Below are 19,540 nucleotides of genomic sequence, written 5' to 3'. Positions count from 1 at the left end.
ACGGAACAACCGTGTTTCTTCAGGAAAGGCAGCAGACGTTTATTCAAACACTCTTTCACGTAAATTTCTTGGTTGACAGTCCCGGAAGCTATGAAAATGCTGCTTTTCAAGCCACAGGTACAGATGGCTTGCCAAACCAGATATTTCTTTGCGAACTTTGACAGTTTCATGTGCTTGAAAACATCTGCTACCTTTCCCCTTCCTTTTGCCGTATAAAACTCCTGTCCCGGAAGCTGCTTGTAGTCGGCTTTGACGTAGGCTTCGTCGTCCATTACCACGCAGTCAAACTTCGTCAGCATCGTCGTGTACAGCCTCCGGGATCGCGCTTTGGCCGTCGTATTTTGTTTATCATCGCGATTTGGAGTCACTACCTTCTTGTAAGTCGATAGTCCGGCTCGTTTTTTTGGCTCGATGCACGGTTGTAGACGATACACCCAGCTTATTTGCGGCATCTCGGAGAGAGAGGTTAGGGTTTCGCTTGAAACTACCGGCAACTCTCTTTGTCGTCTCAGCGGCTTCCGGTTTTTGATTTCCCCCCGATCCAGACTTCCTGGCTGTCGACAAACGTTCCCCAAACACTTTAATTACATTTGTAACGGTTGATTTGGCAACTTTTAGCGATTTTGCCAACTTTGCGTGCGAGTAGCTCGGATTTTCGCGATGCGCGAGCAAAATTTTGATACGCTGCTCTTCTTGCTTGGACGGCATTTTGACAACTGAAGAGTGAATTCCAAAATCAAAATAGGAGCAACATTCTACACACACACACCTTCAAAATGAGGGGTGTTCAGGTTTTTTAAATGCAAAATTGAAAGAAATACGTCAAGTTGATATTGACCAAATTTTGACCGTATCACCCTTTATCCAGTCAACCGTCGGCCCCAGTGTACACCATACCGTCACAGCAGCCGGTATTGACTACAGCTAATCCGGTAATGAGCTATCCGTACCTAGGCGCTCAGAACTTCCAGAATATGGCGGGCATGTCTCAAAACATTGGACAACCACCGATGGTAACGTCAACCCCGCGGCAACAGTATCAGCAACAACCATGCAGTGATCCTGTACTGCTAAACAGAGACCGTTTAGCAGCAAGACAGACGGTAAAAGATCTGCAGAAGTTCGGTGGAGATCCAGAAGATGGCCACGTTTCATCGCGGCGTACGAGCGAACTGCCAGGATGTGTGTGGATGGAACGATGAGCTACTCGATCGTCTCGAAAGGAGCCTGCACGATAAGGCACTCAATGCTGTTAAAAGCCTCCTCCTACGTCCCGATAACGTTCCAGTCATAATCAATCGGCTGAAAATACTGTTCGGCAACCCGGAGTCTATCGTTGAAACAATGGTTCGGAGAATTCGGATGATGCCGCCTCCGAAGGCTGATAAACTGGAAACTATTGTTGACTTCGGCGTGGCAGTTCAGAATTTGTGTGCAACTATACAAGTGTGCGAAATGGACGAACGGTTGTACAATGTCGCTTTGCTGCAGGAGCTTGTAGATAATTTACCGTCAGCGTTGAAAATGAAATGGGCATTTCACCGTATAGAGAAGGACGCTGCCACACTGGTGGATTTTAACGATTGGCTCGGAGACATGGTGGAGGCGTTCAGTCAGGTGATCAGACCCGTTGTGTGGACTAAATCACAGAAGTTGAAGAACAAGCCGGAGAGGAAAGGTCGATACATCCGTAAGCTTTCGGCGCAGGAAGAAGCAACGTACACAGGGCGCTCGTGGTATCTGCCGATCTTTCCGGTGGTTAACCCCAACAAACCCGGCAAGCTGTGAATTGTCTGGAATGCCGCCGCCAAAGTGGGTAGCCTCTCGTTGAATTCATTTCTGCTAAAAGGTCCTGACTAAGTCACGCCCCTTCCACATGTCCTTCTACGGTTTCGTGAATATCGTACGGCTGTGTCAGGGGATGTTCGTGAAATGTTTCATCAAGTGCGGATGAGACCCAAAGACCAGCATTGCCAGCGATTCCTGTGGGATGATGACGTTCCCGGAGAAGGTCCTTCGACGTACGTGATGGAGGTGATGACGTAGCAGCAGGGTTGCTTCCACTCACTTGCTATAAAAAAATATTTTTCGGTATTATGCAATCATTAGATGTTAATAGATTTAATTGGACACATAACGTTCATGTGATTTAGTGGTGCAATTTCCAACTATGGGATCACATGAAAGTTATGTGAAATTCACATGGATATTTTCCACTGGTTATGTGATTTATTTTATGAGTGTAGACGTAATTAGTAATTAATCTTTCATTTAAAAATGTACCTTGTGTTTTTTTTTAATCCGTTCAATTTTGGCACGGTGCCAAAAACGAACGGTTTTGTGGTTTTGTTGCCAAAATGGAATCGTGCCATTGTTTTTCCATTAATCTGTCGATGCTACATAGGACCCAGTCCATTTTTTGGTTTGAAATTCTTCCAGCACATGCAATATTCATCGAATGTGTTTTTCAATCGTTTATTCCAAATGGTCTTTTTCAAGAGAAAAAAAACCAAACAATCCGCTTCAGTCGCATGCAATTGATTACATTTTGTTTTGTACACGCATCACTTTCAAACGGTGGTATACTAGAAATGCACTCAACAATGGATGATGTGCTGAGTGCTATGGGAAAACATACTGACGTCAAGCTGTGTGCAGTGTGCTAACACACGCACAGCGATTCCGATTTGCCTGGAAAGAGTGCCTCTCTCTGTAAAGCTTTTCGGGTGATTTTTTTCCTCACCAGAATAGTTAGCATTGATCAAATGCACTTCGACCGAACTAGACTGATGACGGACATTGGATTCACAGCGGTCGGTTTTCTATTTCCGCGTCCTCTTCATAATCGCCGGGATATTCGATTGTGGTACGATTTCAGTGCTTTTGTTCTTCGTGGTACGTCGGCAGGTCAGATGACTTTGAGAGGTACAAAAACTTAAAACCCACGTTGCACGCCCGGAAGGATTGCGGTGGTACATTTCGTACACTGAAAAAAGTTAATAGCGGTGGAATCTGAAATCAAAATGACGAGTGCAATTTTTTTAGTGTTGGTCACGAATCGGTTTGCTTTAAAGAAAGTAAAGCTGAACAATGCATTAGGTCCTAAGTAACATTGATCGATTCTCTTCGTCAACTTTCTCTTTCGGTAGTAACTTGATCCCAGAACCGTTTCTTGATGTGTTTGTCGTATTAGATGCTAGATAAAAACTTCTTTAATCAATCTGTGTGCTGAAACTACCTGGGAATGTCTTTACATGGCCGTGGGGATGCAAAGAGAATGTCGATGAAGAGAATCTGTCAATGTGACTTAGGACCTAATGCAATGTTCAGCTTGAAGATTTGTTTCGATTACACGGATTCAGTAACAACTTTCTCGCTGCCAAACATCCAACCCTAAGAGGAAGAGAAGGCAACTGACTTCTTTTTGTCTGTGACGTGTTCAACCGTGCAAAAACTACTTCATTATGGGCGACGCAGTCGACTGTCAAAATAGAAAATTCTCGCGTTTATAAGTTCACCAGACCAATCAGACGCTGGTTTGCGTTGGACAGAAAATTTGTTAAAAAAAACCCCCTATTGTCTCCTCTTCCTCTTAGATCCAACCAGCAAAGTAGGCACCTGTTTATTATAAAGGGTGATACGGTCAAAATTTGGTCAAGGGAAAACGCGTGTAAATCGGTGAAATCGTTTATTTAAAAAATCAAATTAAATTTCTTTTTCAAGTTCAATTAGTATAAAATTCAGGAAAAATATTCAGTTAGGACTTTGACAGTTTCATGTGCTTGAAAACATCTGCTACCTTTCCCCTTCCTTTTGCCGTATAAAACTCCTGTCCCGGAAGCTGCTTGTAGTCGGCTTTGACGTAGGTTTAGTCGTCCATTACCACGCAGTCAAACTTCGTCAGCATCGTCGTGTACAGCCTCCGGGATCGCGCTTTGGCCATCGTATTTTGTTTATCATCGCGATTTGGAGTCACTACCTTCTTGTAAGTCGATAGTCCGGCTCGTTTTTTGGCTCGATGCACGGTTGTAGACGATACACCCAGCTTATTTGCGGCATCTCGGAGAGAGAGGTTAGGGTTTCGCTTGAAACTACCGGCAACTCTCTTTGTCGTCTCAGCGGCTTCCGGTTTTCGATTTCCCCCCGATCCAGACTTCCTGGCTGTCGACAAACGTTCCCCAAACACTTTAATTACATTTGTAACGGTTGATTTGGCAACTTTTAGCGATTTTGCCAACTTTGCGTGCGAGTAGCTCGGATTTTCGCGATGCGCGAGCAAAATTTTGATACGCTGCTCTTCTTGCTTGGACGGCATTTTGACAACTGAAGAGTGAATTCCAAAATCAAAATAGGAGCAACATTCTACACACACACACACACCTTCAAAATGAGGGGTGTTCAGGTTTTTTAAATGCAAAATTGAAAGAAATACGTCAAGTTGATTTGACCAAATTTTGACCGTATCACCCTTTACAGTCAAAAGATGACCTTTCTCGACGACTTGAGCGAAAGATAGTTGCATTTGCATAATGCCCCAGTGGAAAATCTCCCAAAGGCGAATTGCATTTATTACTTCCGGTTCACAGAGGAGGACAAAACACTTCCTCTTGGTCTAAATACTAACCGTGCGGATGTTTAGCATTTTGCGACCATTTCACTTGCTTGCCAGAGCTTACGAGGAATGAAAAAGAAACTTGCTTCAGTTGCCACTTCTCCATTTCCCAGCCGAGAGAAGCAGCTCAACCGGATGGATACGATTGCATGATCATAAAAGTGTGAAAAAGTGTCGCTCTCGCAGTTTTCTCGCCTCGATGCAATTCAGGAGGAGCCACTCAAGGAGGTGGAAAATTGCTTGGGTAGACTCGTTGGATTCGTTTTGGTTTCTGGTTTTTGATACAGTGCTGTGGGACAATTTTAATAGGATATAATAATCGAAAGTTTGCCCGGGTCAAGACTATACAATTTGTATTACGTATACATTGTATGAGCAAAACTTATTACTCGCTACGTGGGATCATGATTTGCGCAAACACCAAATGAAGAAAGTTTCATTTTTTTTCTCGAAAGCTAATTCATCACCCAGCATCGCTGGCGTGCTCAGCAGGTGGCCAGGGGGGGGGGGTCAAACTCGCTGTAGATTACTTTTATACCAAAGCCCAAAAACAGCTCTCAAACGAATAAAGGGACTGACGTTGCCAATTTGGAAGTTGTTTGCCACCCCAATATACGCAGCACTACGACCATCTGCATGGGCTGTGCAGGATGGCCCACTTGGCATCCTGCTGACTGTTACTTTTTGCATCCCTTACTTGGCCCAGGGATTAGCCCAGACAGACACCCTACATCGGACAACAAGGGAGAGAGAGAGCAGCTTTGTCAGCATGCGTAAATGCCATGTCCTGTCGCTCTGAGACAGTCCAGAGGAGACTCAGAAAAAGGGTAGCATCAACCAGTCCACCAGGACCTGAGATGGGTCCGACAAGCAGGCAAATAGAAAGTTGTGCTTTTTTCACTTGTGCACCAAAATCCGATAAAGCAATTTATGTGATACGTAATCAGTTTCTGCTGGATTTATAACCAGAGGCCTGTTGGGAAAGTGCCAATCGCAGGAGTTGATTCCCATCCTTCGTGTGAAGCTGTATGTGTGTATGGTAAAGTAACAACAGTAACCCCTCCATCGCTGTTTCTCGGCTGTCGTCCAACCAATTACGCCGAATTTTGGTATGTGATTAGTGTTAACCATAAACTACTAATGTACAGAAAATCAGCTCAATTGGTTGAAGGACAGCCCTCTGCATATATGGAGGGGTTGCTGTATATGCGATTTTAATAATTCAATCGAGAATTGTATACAACCTGTGGCCCACGAAGTCTACTGACAGTGAGAGAGTACCGGAGAATGGAACTTGTCTAATTGAATCAATGGGTTATCTGACTTGCAATGAGAGATTGAATTCTAGACTTGATATACAATCCAATTTGCTGCAAGCGTCGAAAAACTTTTGTTCCGATACCTATCAGTTGCAACGTAGTTGGAAATGTGGGCGATGTGTAGCGCTCAAACAATACATCCAACGGGGAAATGTAAGATTCTATTCCAGATGTTGACATTTTGCAGTCCATGAACTATATTCCCTTTGCTGGTGTCCGGTACACCGTAACGTAGGCGTTACGTTTATTTTGTGGAACAATGTTCACGATTTCATGATTTTTATTCATGGTATTCTTTCGGAAACGAAAAATTGACTTTGTTCGAAGAAAAGTTGCGGACGTCGCCAGAATTTACCGAATTCATGAAAATTTATTCCGAAAGTAAACGATGTTATACATTCCTAAAAGGATTTCAGTATGTTAAATTTTGCATTAATTACCGGGTATCAACTACGACATAATTTTGCTAATTCAACACCTCTTCAAACATAAATCCGATTGCGTCGTATGCATCTCTAGCGTGCGCAGTTTCAGCTGCTGCATATTAAATGTTGATTAGCAAATGGGTGCTTATAATCTTCAAATTAATTAATTTCCCCTTACCTTTTAGTTCGGTAATATAGACTTAGATTTATAGATTGTAGTTTGTAGAATAATTTAGCAGTTTCTCCTAAATTTCTTTTTATAGATGTAACCTATTATTTAAGAAAACTAGTCAGTAATTTGATTCGGTATTTGTAAATTGTTCTTCTCACCTTATGTTGATTTCAGTATTTCAGTGATTGTCTTCTATACACGTTTGGCAAGTCATCAATGGATGGCAGATCGCGATGACGACAGCGAAGATGACGTAGCGATCATGAAGTGGTGATCATGCGAGATCAGTGACGGGTCCCGCTGCTCACTTCTCATCACTCACAGGAAGTCGAGGGGTTCGCCGAATCGATAGGCGTAGTAACAGACTTATTCCGAAATTCGTGATTTGAGGTTCATGTTTTTTCTCGTGTACGCAACATCAAAAAATTCTAAAAATTTCAGGGAAGTCCAGAGAACACATTTTTGGAACATTATAGATTTTCAAGAAAGTTTAAATATTTTAGGACAGTTCCATTTTTGTTCAAGGCAGAACCAAGAACTTCACGAGAATTTCAATAACTTCAGCGTAGCTTTGAGAACATGTTCGAAGATCAGAGAACTTCAGGGCAGTTCATTCACCATGAAAAAATAGGAACTTCGAGAAACTCGGGGAATTTCCAACAAATCTCAGCAAAGTTCCGGGGCGTCCGGACATCTTCAGAGAGGTTTTGATATTCTTATACAGTTTCATTGTTCTCAGGGATGTTCCGAGTACTCCAAGGAAGATCAGAACGCTTCAGAGTAGATCCATAAGTTAATTGCTGGAACTTTCTGCAATTTCTGAGGAATTATGGGTAATTCCCAGAATTTTAGAACCACTCCAAACATTTTATGAATGTTACGGGGTTTTAGAAAAATTCGAAAAAATACCAGGAAAATTGTTGAGACGCTGGGGAAGTTCCGAGAACTTCTTGAACATTAAGGTAACTTCACCATGTAGAAATGAAAACTTTAGGGAAGTTTGGGGAAGCTTAGCGATTTTAAGAAAAGTTCCATGACATTCAAGGAAACTTCTTAAACTTCAGGAAAGGAGATTGGGCAAATTCGGTCCTGTGATATACACGAATTACATATATCTCATTTGAAAGGTCTCATTAAGACAAGAAACCGTTGGTATAGGTTTGAAAAAATTTATCGTGGAAAAAAAAAGTTATCCCGTAAATTCTAAACGAATTTGAGCAGTTTTAGTTATTTGTTCCATTCAGCTTCAATTTGCCTATATTTTTTCCACTGAGAAAAAGCAATCTAGCAAGGTTTTCCTGAAATGCAACACACGCACTTCAAATTGTAGCTGATTTCGAGCTGCCGATAATAGAACAGCAGATTTACATGCAGTTCAAATGGAACGGTTGCCGAAGAAAAACTGGTTGCCGACAATACTCGCTCTCACTAGAGAAGATTGGAGCTTTGTAAAAGCGTTTCAAAACAGTTTTTGACAATTCTTTCGACTGAAATTGTTAGAGCAGCTGGCAGCAAAAGATTGTAAACAAACCAATACTGCATATGTGAGCGTTCCATAGAGAAAAAGGCTATAGAAAGAAGGTTGCTGCTTAGGTTGCCGAGAATACGTAAATTCCCCTATATTGAAAAAGAGAAGTTTCACATGACAGTCCAACAATCTAAAAACTTTTTTAAAACTAAAGTAATATGAATAAATCAAAGTTTTAAAATATCATAAAAAAATAAAGACATCCTGTTTTATCAACTGGAGTTAGTAAACTGACTAAAAGCATTATTTTTTTACGTTTTTTTAAACTTTGTTTGCGATATTTTTAGCCCTCAGGTAGTTCATCTCGTGACATTATGTTAACATGCGTTACAAGGGCATACTTATGAAATGTTATGATGTTGGATGTAGTTTAAATTCATTATGAATCTCGCAGGCTGGTCAAACCATTTGTGGATATTGATTTTTTTGACGTAGGACTACGTCTTTGATTTCTATATGGGGGTACACTTTGTGAAAACCGAAAATGGAACATGTAACAAATTAAGAAAGATTTTGAACGTTAATAACTCAGCTGCCCCTTGTCCAATTTCAATAATTTTATCACGAATCGATCAGAAATATGGCTACGCATTTATAAAAATGCTTCCAAATGTTGATTTTCAACAAGAAACTATTGAAAAACTGGTAAATGTTCAGCCTTGTCCAAAAGCGTTGAATTAACTAACAAATCCACCAATTACCTACATGCATATGCTGCTTCCCCAGCACAGTCGTCAGAGAGTAGTAAGTAGACGAAACGAGTCGAAGTGGCATTCGCCTCCGATCCTCAGGCGCGTGCGAATAGGGAGGATGGAATTGCGTAATATTTTACACACTCATCGCCATGTTCAGAACCAAACGCAAATTCTTCGAGATAACCACCATCCGTCGTCTGGCTCGCCGTGGCGGTGTCTGACGTATCTCCGGTTTGATTTACAAGGTATGCTGAAGGTGTTCCTGAAAAATGAGATCCGTGATGCTGTCACCTACACTAAACACGCCAAGCGTAAGCGGCCATGGATGTCATCTACGTTTTTGAAGTGACAGAGACGCACTCTGTTTGGTTTCGGAGGTTAAATCATCACCAACATTGGAAACAAAAAGGCTATTTTCAGGGCCACCAAGCTTATTACAGAAAAGAGTAGGAATAGAATTCATCTGCCTGTTTGTCCATATTCAGAACCACCGACCACACAAAATGCTCATGTAATCAAACTGGAAGCAGGGATACAAATTATTTTGATCAACCTTGATCAACTTTGAATCGCCACGGCCGGATATTTTCGATGGAAGAAGCAACACTCTAGCATATAATTCTACGAAGACGGCAGGAAACATTTCTGGATCAACAATAGATTAGGGCCCATCAGCATTTGTAAACAAACCGTTCCAAAGCCTCACAAATCGAAGGCCGCTCACATAAACCAACACCAACATCTTGTAGGTAGAAGTTTCCCCTATCCGATGATGGTGTTGGTTTGTGTGGGTGGCCTTCGCTTTGTGAGTAAAGGGCTTTGGAACGGTTTGTTTACAAATGCTGATGGGCTCTTTTCTATTGTTGATCCAGATTTGTGAAGCCGAGTTATTTACGAAAGAGAGTGTCGATGAAGAGAATCGATCAATGTAGATAGGACCCATTGAAAAGTGACGCGAGATTTGTTTTCCGTACTGAGCTTCAATGCTACCGACGCCAGGGAGGCAGCTCCCAGAGATGTTATGCCTTAGAACATGCCGATGGCACCGACTGAGATTGGACCCAGGCCTGCTGGGGTGAGAGGTAATCACGCTAACCACAGACGCCGATATCTATCACGGCGAATGAGAACGACCCAAATTTGAGTTTAGTTATCTCAGAAATAAGAAATAGAGTGCAGGAACTCAGCGATGAGTAAATTTGCCTCATGTTTTCCCAGGTTTTTCCAGGATTTTCCAGGGAAAAATTCCCGAATTTGAGAAAAGTAAAGATTGGATTCACTCAGTCTATTGGCACTACTCCGAGACTGAATAAAATTTTCGTCAATCTCCTCATTTTCTGGCAGATTTTTTAGGTTTTCCACACGAAATCATGAGACAAATTTACTCATCGCTGAGTTCCTACACTTTTGGCGATTATGAGTGAACTAAACTCAAATTTGGGTTGTTCTCATTCGCCGTGTACGCAAAAAGAAAATAGCCAGTGTCGCTACTTGATAGCAAACTACTCATAATGGGAGGAGTCTTTGTAGCTTTTATACCACTTGGTTGCACATCATTCTGCTTTAACCTAAAAAATATAAAGCAGCGCTGCTGTCTGGTATCAGCTGAGACTCTTTGCTCGACTGTTGAGCTGTTCAGTTCGTTTTCTTTTTCGCTCGATTTCTCGCTTCGATTCGGTTTGTGTTGTCGCGTTGCGCCGTGGAAGCGTCGCCACCTTCGCGCGTTCTGGCAAGTTTACTGCAACTTGCCAACACGAAACAAATGGTGCGTAAACGTACCAATGATTCAGCAGCGGGCCCTTCAAAGAAGGTGGTAATCCAGCACAGCGCGTCGCAGGATGACGCCGGAAAACGGGTACTGCAAGCCAACCAGTTTGCGGTGCTCCCCGAAGAAAATGGCGATGGTGACGTCGTTCCCATCGCTGCAAGAGAGCGGATTCCCCCGCTTTTCACGCCGGAGAAGGATGTTGCCAAGCTGCGTGCCGAACTGGCAAAACACAAGCTGCTGCCTCGCTTCAAGCTTTGCAGCATCGGCACCAAAATCATGTGCTCCAGCCTGGAGGAGTACAATCAAACAGGATGTTTCCTAAAGGAAAACAACGTTGACTTCTTCACGCACGATCTGCCATCGAGCAAGCCACTGAAGCTGGTATTGCGTGGATTACCGTCGTTCGAGGCGGCTGTGGTTAAATCCGAGCTGGAGCGGCTTGGGCTCAAACCTGAGGCGGTGTTCCCAATAAACCGGCGTTCCAACCACAACACCAGCTTCCGTGACCAGTTGTTCCTGGTGCACTTCACGAAGGGATCCACCAGTCTAGCGGCTCTGAGATCCAAAATCCGGGACCTGTTTCAGGTCATCATCAGTTGGGAACATTACAAATCCCAACATCGTGATGTTACGCAGTGTATGAACTACCTCTCCTACGGCCATGGCACCAAAAACTGCCATATGAAGACTATCTGCGACAAGTGTGCTGGAACTCACTCGACTGCGTCCTGTGAGCAAGATGATGACATCGAGCCAACGTGTGTCAACTGCGGTGGTAACCACCAAGCCTCCAATCGCGGATGTCCCAAGCGAGTGGAGTTCATCAATATCCGTCGGAAGGCTACGATCAATAATCAGCCCGGTAATCGCCTCCGTAATCATCGTTCGCCTCCTGCACGCACGGAAGTCCAGTACCCAGCTCTCCAGCCCCGTCGACATGTTCCGAACTTAGAACCACTTCCGCTCAACAACCAACAAGTCAAGCATGTGAGTATTCCTAACAATCGAACAGTCCAGCATCGTCTCGCTGCTGCTGCTGCCCAGCCAATGCCAGGTCCCTCCACCGCCCCTGGTTTATCATACGCTGATGTTGTCTCAGGTGAGCCTGTCGACGATTCTCCGTTCACCTCGGAGGAACTTGTGACGCTCGTGGCCGAGGTCATCATCATCTTGCGCACCTGCAAGACTCGATCTGAACAGCTACATGCTGCCCTGTCCCTTGTCACTAAGTATGGACCGTGAAGCCATCAAGATCGTAAATTGGAACGCTTGCTCCTTGAAGAGCAAAAACATCGAGTTTGTTGAGTTTCTCAATGAACGAAACATCGACATTGCCATCATAACTGAAACCCACCTGAAGCCTGAAACAAACGTCTACCTTCCCGATTTCCGGCTCGTGAGGCTAGATCGGAGAACTCTGGAGGAGGAGGAGTGGCTATTGCAATAAGGAGAAACATCTGCTGTCGACTGATGCCCACCTTTCAGCTGAAGATCATCGAAGCCGTAGGGGTGGAAGTTTCTACTCCTATCGGCCCCATCACCATCGTCGCGGCTTACTGCCCCAAACAAGTCAACATCAGGGACGGATCGGCAGCAGATCTGCGACGAGATATTATCAAGCTAACACGACGACGGGAAAACTTTATCATCGCTGGTGACCTGAACGCCAAACATCAAGCTTGGGGCAACAATCGGCGCAATCAAAACGGCACCATCCTAAACAACGACCTGCAGGAAGCGCAATACAACATCTTGAGTCCGGAAACTCCCACCCGGTTGAGTCGGTCCGGTGTTCACGCTACCATCGATATCTTCATCAGCAACATGGGCAACAACATCGCTCAACCTATCACCTATCAGGAACTCAGCTCGGACCACTACCCGGTGGTGACTGAGGTGGGATCCTCCGTAAATCGATTTGAAGCTTTCCGGCGCAACTATCATCGTGTTGACTGGGGTCAGTTCCAACATTGCGTCGACACCGCTGTAGACTACGATGTCCAACCGGAATCGTCCGAAGATGTTGACCGGTGTCTGCGCTCCATCGATCAAGCAATTTCCTGGGCCAGGGAGCTACATGTGCCAGTATCCAGACAGGTGAGTAATACTCTGAACCTTGACAGGCCTACTAAAGACCTCATTAGACTCCGCAACACGATTCGTAGGCAGTACCAGCGTACTGGGATGCCTAACCTGAAGACCAATTGCAACCGTTTGAACAAAATCATTCAAGCAGGATCTCAGAAATATCGATTTTGCAAACAAGATTCGTTCCCTCCCAGATTGTGCTAAGCCATTCTGGAAAATGGCAAAGATTTTGAAAAATAAGCCGAGGCCCATTCCTCCCCTTTCCTCTCCTAACCAAAATTCGGACCCATCTTTACTAATAACCCCATTTGAAAAGGCCAATGCTCTTGGACAACACTTTGTAAATTCACATAACCTTGGCCACGCCATGGTGAGTCCCCACGAGCCTGCAGTATCACAGGCAATGGCTAGTGTCGCTGCCACCCCCGTAGTTGTCCCTGACGAAAGTAGAATATCGGCTGATGAGGTGATAGCAGCGATTAAATCAACAAAGAACATGAAGGCCGCTGGTGTCGATGGAGTGGTCAACCTCGAGCTGAAAAACTTGAGTGTTGACTTCTTCAAGCACCTTGCAGTGGTCTTCAACAAGTGTTTAATGCTTGGCTACTTCCCTGCATGCTGGAAGTTAGCCAAAGTTATTCCAATTCACAAACCTGGCACAGACCCTACCAGTGCCAAAAGCTATCGCCCCATCAGCCTCTTGTCCTCCATCTCGAAGCTATTCGAAAAATTGATACTCAGCCGTCTGCTGGTGTTTTCAAATGATAATAACATCTTTCTCAAAGAGCAATTCGGGTTTAGGAAAGGCCACTCTACCATCCACCAACTCGCACGGGTTACTAACATCATCAAGCGGAACAAGTCCGTTTCCAATACATCTGCCATGGCATTGTTGGACGTCGAGAAGGCGTTCGACAATGTCTGGCATGATGGTCTAGTGTACAAGCTGCATCGATACAACTTTCCGAACTACCTCGTGAAGATCATCAAAAACTACTTGTCGGGCAGATCATTCCAGGTCTACTTGAACAATGTCTCCTCTGATACGTTCAACGTTGATGCAGGGGTCCCTCAAGGTAGCCTGCTTGGGCCTATCCTATTCAACATTTTCACGTCAGACGTTCCTCCCCTGCCGGGTGGTGGTATCCTGTCAATGTTCGCAGATGACACCTCCATCATCTATAAGGGTCGAGTGATCCGTGCTCTGGCGAGTAAACTACAATCAGGCCTGGATGTTTTGTCCGACTATTTTAAGAGCTGGAAGATTTGTATCAATGCAGCTAAAACACAAACCATTCTGTTTCCACATTCGTATTCACCTCGGCTTGTTCCGCCTGCTAACGTCAAGATCCATCTTGATAGCACTCCCATTGAATGGTCGAGTGAAGTAGTCTACCTTGGTCTCACCCTCGATAGCAAATTGCTATTCCGATCCCATGTGGACAAGACATCCACCAAGTGTAACATCTTGATCAGGTCGCTCTACCCTCTGATAAACAGGAAGTCCACCCTGTCCCTCAAAAACAAGCTTGCTGTCCACAAGCAAATCATTCTGCCGGCTATTGAGTATGGTATGCCAATCTGGGAGAGTTGTGCAAAGTGCCACCACTTAAAGCTTCAGAGGATCCAAAACAAGATCCTCAGAATGATCCTTAACAGTCCACTGCGAACTCGTAATTCTGAGATTCACCACCTGGCCGGTCTTCAAACACTCGAGGAGCGAAAGACTTCCACGCTGGAAAGGTTCAGAGTCGCCTGTCTGCGATCAAACCACCAGATCATTCGTGATTTGGCAACCTAGTTTAAGTAGTTAGGTGCTCAAGTAGGTAGGTTATCAAATTTTTAAATTCAAACCAAAACAATCCCACAAAGGGTATCCTGTAAATTAGCGCTAAACGCAATCATCACATTAGAATAACCAATTAACTAGAACAAAGATGAAGAGCCAAAGGCTAACCAATTGAAATGTTAAATCAAATGTTGAAACATAAAACCCAGAAAATAAACGTAAATTTTACTACTACTGGTATCAGCTCATTTTCGCTTCGGACGGCGTGGTCAGCAATAGCAGCAGTAGGTCGTGGCTGGTCGTGGCAAAGGAGGTGCCAATCGTCATCGCAAATTCTTCGAGGTAACCACCATCCGTCGTCTGGCTCGCCGTGGCAGTGTCTGACGTATCTCCGGTCTGATCTACGAGGTGTGCTGAAGGTGTTCGTGGAAAATTAGGTCCGTGATGCTGTCACCTACTCTAAACACGCCAAACGTAAGTGGCCATGGATGTCCTCTTCAATAAAACGGCCCTTTTCAGGGCCATCAAGCTTACATCAGTAAAGAGTTGGAATAGAATTTATCTGTGCTTGTTTGTCCATATTCAGAACCACAAGCCCCCAACGATCACACAAACTTGGAAGCAGGGGTGCAAGAGATTTTGATTGATTCAAATGATGATCATTTATAACATTTCTCGATAACTTTTTCAAAGGACTTATCAGCTTTTGTAAACAATGCATTTAATCGGTGATTTGGCTCAACTGGTAGTTCGCCCACGCATGCTAACCAGGGTTACTTCCACTCACATAAAAAAATGTTTTTCGGAATTTTGAAATCATGATATAGTATAATGCTAGGGGCATCTGACTCTAAACTTCAGACCTAATATCAATTAAATATTTTTAAATTCCTCGTAAGTAGCATAAGTATTTTTAAGTATTTTAAACTAAGATTATATTTTCATCGAAGTAACACTTGTTTTTATGACGTATTGCTAGCGTAGAGGTTTGTTGTTGTCTTTTTTATATCGAGTCGTTCGCCGTGTATTAAATATTATTCAAATTCATATGAAAACTCATGTTAATGGGTGGATATTTTTATTATGTCTATGAAATAGTATTACTAATTTCTATTTTTCAGCCATTCAAAATGTTAAAATGCAAAGGTCAAGATCGACCTAGCTACAAAAAACGATGTTTTGCTATCGTTGGCATGAGATGCACCCGAGTGTAAATTATGATGTGTCTAATGATCGAGAGAATACAGATTGTTCATTGGCTCACATAAACCCTTTCGGTGGACCCCTACCTTCCTAGCAGCGAATCATCTGACTTAGTAGTTTTTTTACAGATGAGGAACTAAAAGTAAGCTCAAGATGCCGAGAAAATCGTGTCACAGAATATTCCTAAGGAAACCAAGATGACCAAGCGAATGGGTACTGGAGGATTGTGTCAGGAGGGTCAAAACGTCTGATCGAAAGCAAAAATAAAGTTTATCAATCTATCGAGTTTCTCAATTAACGAAAAGTTTCTATTAAAATTCAAATATCTATTACATTTAAACATTGTATTGCTTGTTTCTATTCTACGTAGGAAATCCTAAAAGTTAAATCCGACTATTTTAATCAGTCCCATAATTGTTTCATTTTATCGTTGGACCATTATACTCCAACTATTGCTTTGAACTGCTTTTTAATTAATTAATCAACAGATCATGCAACGAGAGTATGGAGTTCAAAATCGATATAGGATATAAACCGTATCCTCCTGGGAAGTTATAAAGAGAGCTGTGCTGAAAACTAAAAATGATTAAAATTAGTTTCAAACACGCTCCACCTTTGGTTCAAAGAAGATATCTTGCTTCGATGGTATCCAGCTAAACAGCCTTGATGATTTTTTATCTTCTGTAATAAACATATTCTACATTTTGAAGGTGAGAAGCGACGAGATCCGGGTCCGCATCATAGTATGTTGTGAAAGGTTTTACCACTTCCGATTTTGCTTAGGACCCGTAGTTATCGTTTGACTGGCAAGAACCTAGCGGCTGAAAAGTAAAAATATATCCCCGATTATAACACAATACTTACATGGAGATAAGGAATACAAATGATAGAAATCAAACCGAACGAGTAACCAACAAAAGGTTCTCATGTCTTTCAGATCAGAATGAACTCTTTCTGGTTCCGATCGAACAGATTACACCGGAAACGGTTTGTGACATACAGCTGCTCTGCTCACTCTCTCAATAAAATTAATGCTAATTCCATAACAAATTCACCAATATCCACACAAGCCTTCTGACTTGGATAAATAAACAAAATAAATCGGTAAAGCAACCAAGCAAATAAACTAACGCTAGATATTTCTTAAGTATTTTTATGTATTTTCAGGTATCTTAGATATCACTAAGAACTTTATTTGGATATGAGGGAAATACAAAGTTTAAAGTGGGATGCCCCTAGGTATAATGCTAATTAGTGCTTGTAAGTTACAAGAAGAGGTCACTCTTAGTGAACGCTCGCGAATCATAAGATCGCTGATTGTGACACTCTCAAAGCGAAATGAACAGGTTTTATGAGTCAAACACATAATTTACACCCTCTTCTTGTTACTTACAAGTACAACTTAGCATTATAACATGTAATGATTGCATAATTCCGTAATTTTTTTTATAGCAAGTGAGGGGAAGCAACCCTGATGCTAACACTACCCGAGCAGGAATGAATATCTCAATACCTTAAATTGGTATGGATGAGCCTGACATAAGAGGTAAAATACCAAAAAATAATACCAAAAAATTTTTCCCACAATACTATTCCAATACCAAACTATGATAATACAATACCAAAATAGTACCACCCAGGTATTCTTTTGGTATCCAAATATCAATTTTTGGTATTCACAAAGTATTTTGCACGTAATTTGTTGGTATTATGCTTTCGTATTTTACCTCTTATGTCATGCTGGTCAATACCAAATTTTGATATCAGATCAAAATTAGGTATTCATTAGTTATTTTCTCCTGCTCGGGTACCATCAGATAGGGGAAATTTTTCCCTACCTGCTAGTGGTGTTAGTCAGCGTGTGCAAGCTACCAGTAACGCCAAATCGACGATCAAATGCATTGTTTACAAAAGCTGATACGTCCCTTTGAAAAAGTTATCGAGATTTATTAGAATCAGTAGGTATCGAGGAAGTTTAGTGTTCATTAAAAAAACATCAATGATAGTTCTTCACAAAAATTTTCAGCTGCAAATGAAGAAAAAACGAGAATAATTAATTTTATTTCGATGTAAGAAGGTGAAACATAATATTGTAAGAGAGAGTAGGCTCTGCCTTTGAACAAGTTTGACGTGCACTTTCTTTGCTGTGATTTTTTTCGGAGAAACGATTTCGGCACATTTTTAAAACAGTATAAGAAACCAATCTGATAGTGATTTCTACAGTTATTCAAGTTTGGGGCTGTCTTTCCATGACTCTCAACAGAACCCGTGTCATGAAGTTTTTTCGGAGCTTCAGAGGGCAGCAACTCCGAAAACAAACTCCTCCAGTGAACCCCCGACGTTATTTCGTTTGCGACGACGTCACGGAGAAGCGAACCACAAGGGCTGACCCTGGGGACTCTTTTAGTCATATTTCATATTAGCTGAACCTGATATGGATGATCAAAATGTGAAAATTACAAAAAGATAACAGATACAGGGCTACAGGAAATTCTCTCTAAAGAAAAGGAATCACTAGGAATCGGGATGTACTCAAGAAGAGGCAACATGCTAATTCTGTTGAATAGTACCAGGTGGATATCATCCTGATTCAAGCAAGAAAGGTGGACCATGAAAGTACCAGTAGCACCATGCAATTTCATTCTGTTGACATTGCCCATGAATTAATTTGGTGAGTTCATTCCTACTTATTAACACTATCTAAGATGCAGGAAAAATTTTGCTTTGCTGTTGTGAGATGCACTCGCGCTTAATAGATAGAAACACGATTGATTATGATTTTGAAGATTTCCTGCAAAAAGGTGGAGAGCGATGCGAGTAGATGGGTTTAGATGCAAGAGATGAAAAAAGAGTTTTCGTAGATTGATTCGCTAGTGTGAGATTTGTCGACCATTTAAAATCGAGATTTAGATGTGTCACACCTCTCGTGGTCAACAGTGTTGAATGGTCACAAACGATTGTACGACTTTTCCCCGAAAACCAGTCCCCCGAAAACCAGTCCCCCGAAAACCAGTCCCCCGAAAACACTTTCCCCGAAAGTTATTGCCCCGAATGTAACTTTTTCCCGAAATACAATTCCCCGAATGGCACAGTTTCCAGAAAATAATTTCCCCGAATGTACCATTTCCCCGAATCTGCGCATCTTCGCTGGTTAACTACTTGTATCGAACAATACCACAATAAACATATTAATGTGCGTCGAATAAAGACAATAGTTTGACTTTCGTTAAAACAAAATGTAAAGGTCAAGCTCCTGAAATCAATGTAATCCTTTTTCAGCAGCTTTTGACCTTTCCATGTAGTTTTAACGAAAGTCAAACTTTTGTCTTTATTCAACACATATTGATTTCTTCGTGCTCCATACAATTTTAGATTCACCCTATAAGGAGTCACCATGTGACTAATATGTATGGCATGGGGACGCATGATATCTCTTCTTTGTTTGTATGGAGTTTTTTTAACGGTCGTACCTATCAAACAAACACACACATTGTATGCAATTAGCTCCATGGATCATACCATATTATACGTCAAAGAATAAACTATGATTCAAAGAAGGAAAATTTCTTGCGACAAGCAAAATTTTCCCTTCTTTGTATCACAGCTCGTTCTTTAACGTTTTGAGGAATAAATATCTTACTAATTTATCAAAGCGATATCTCATTGTACTAAAATTGAAGAACGAGCCGTGATATAAAGAAAGGAAAATGATATCTCTTTGATAAAACCAATTAGATACTCTAATAAAAAATTACCATAAACGAACGATAACTCAAATGTGTGAACGTTAAGCAAATTAACCATAACATTTTTATTAGGGTAGATATTATGCGATACGTTAAGAAACGAGCTGTGCTACAAAGAAGGAACATTTCTTGAAACAAGCAACGATTTTTCTTCTTTGTATAAGGGGTGATGTACAAATTATGTCACGCCCTAAG

This window comes from Ochlerotatus camptorhynchus, unplaced genomic scaffold, assembly GCF_037179485.1.
Source record: "Ochlerotatus camptorhynchus isolate MF236.1 unplaced genomic scaffold, CSIRO-AGI_Acam_v1.1 ptg000140l, whole genome shotgun sequence".
In the NCBI taxonomy this organism is placed as follows: domain Eukaryota; kingdom Metazoa; phylum Arthropoda; class Insecta; order Diptera; family Culicidae; genus Ochlerotatus; species Ochlerotatus camptorhynchus.
The sequence above is the reverse complement of the archived record's forward strand: the minus strand, read 5'-3'. Positions refer to the sequence as shown.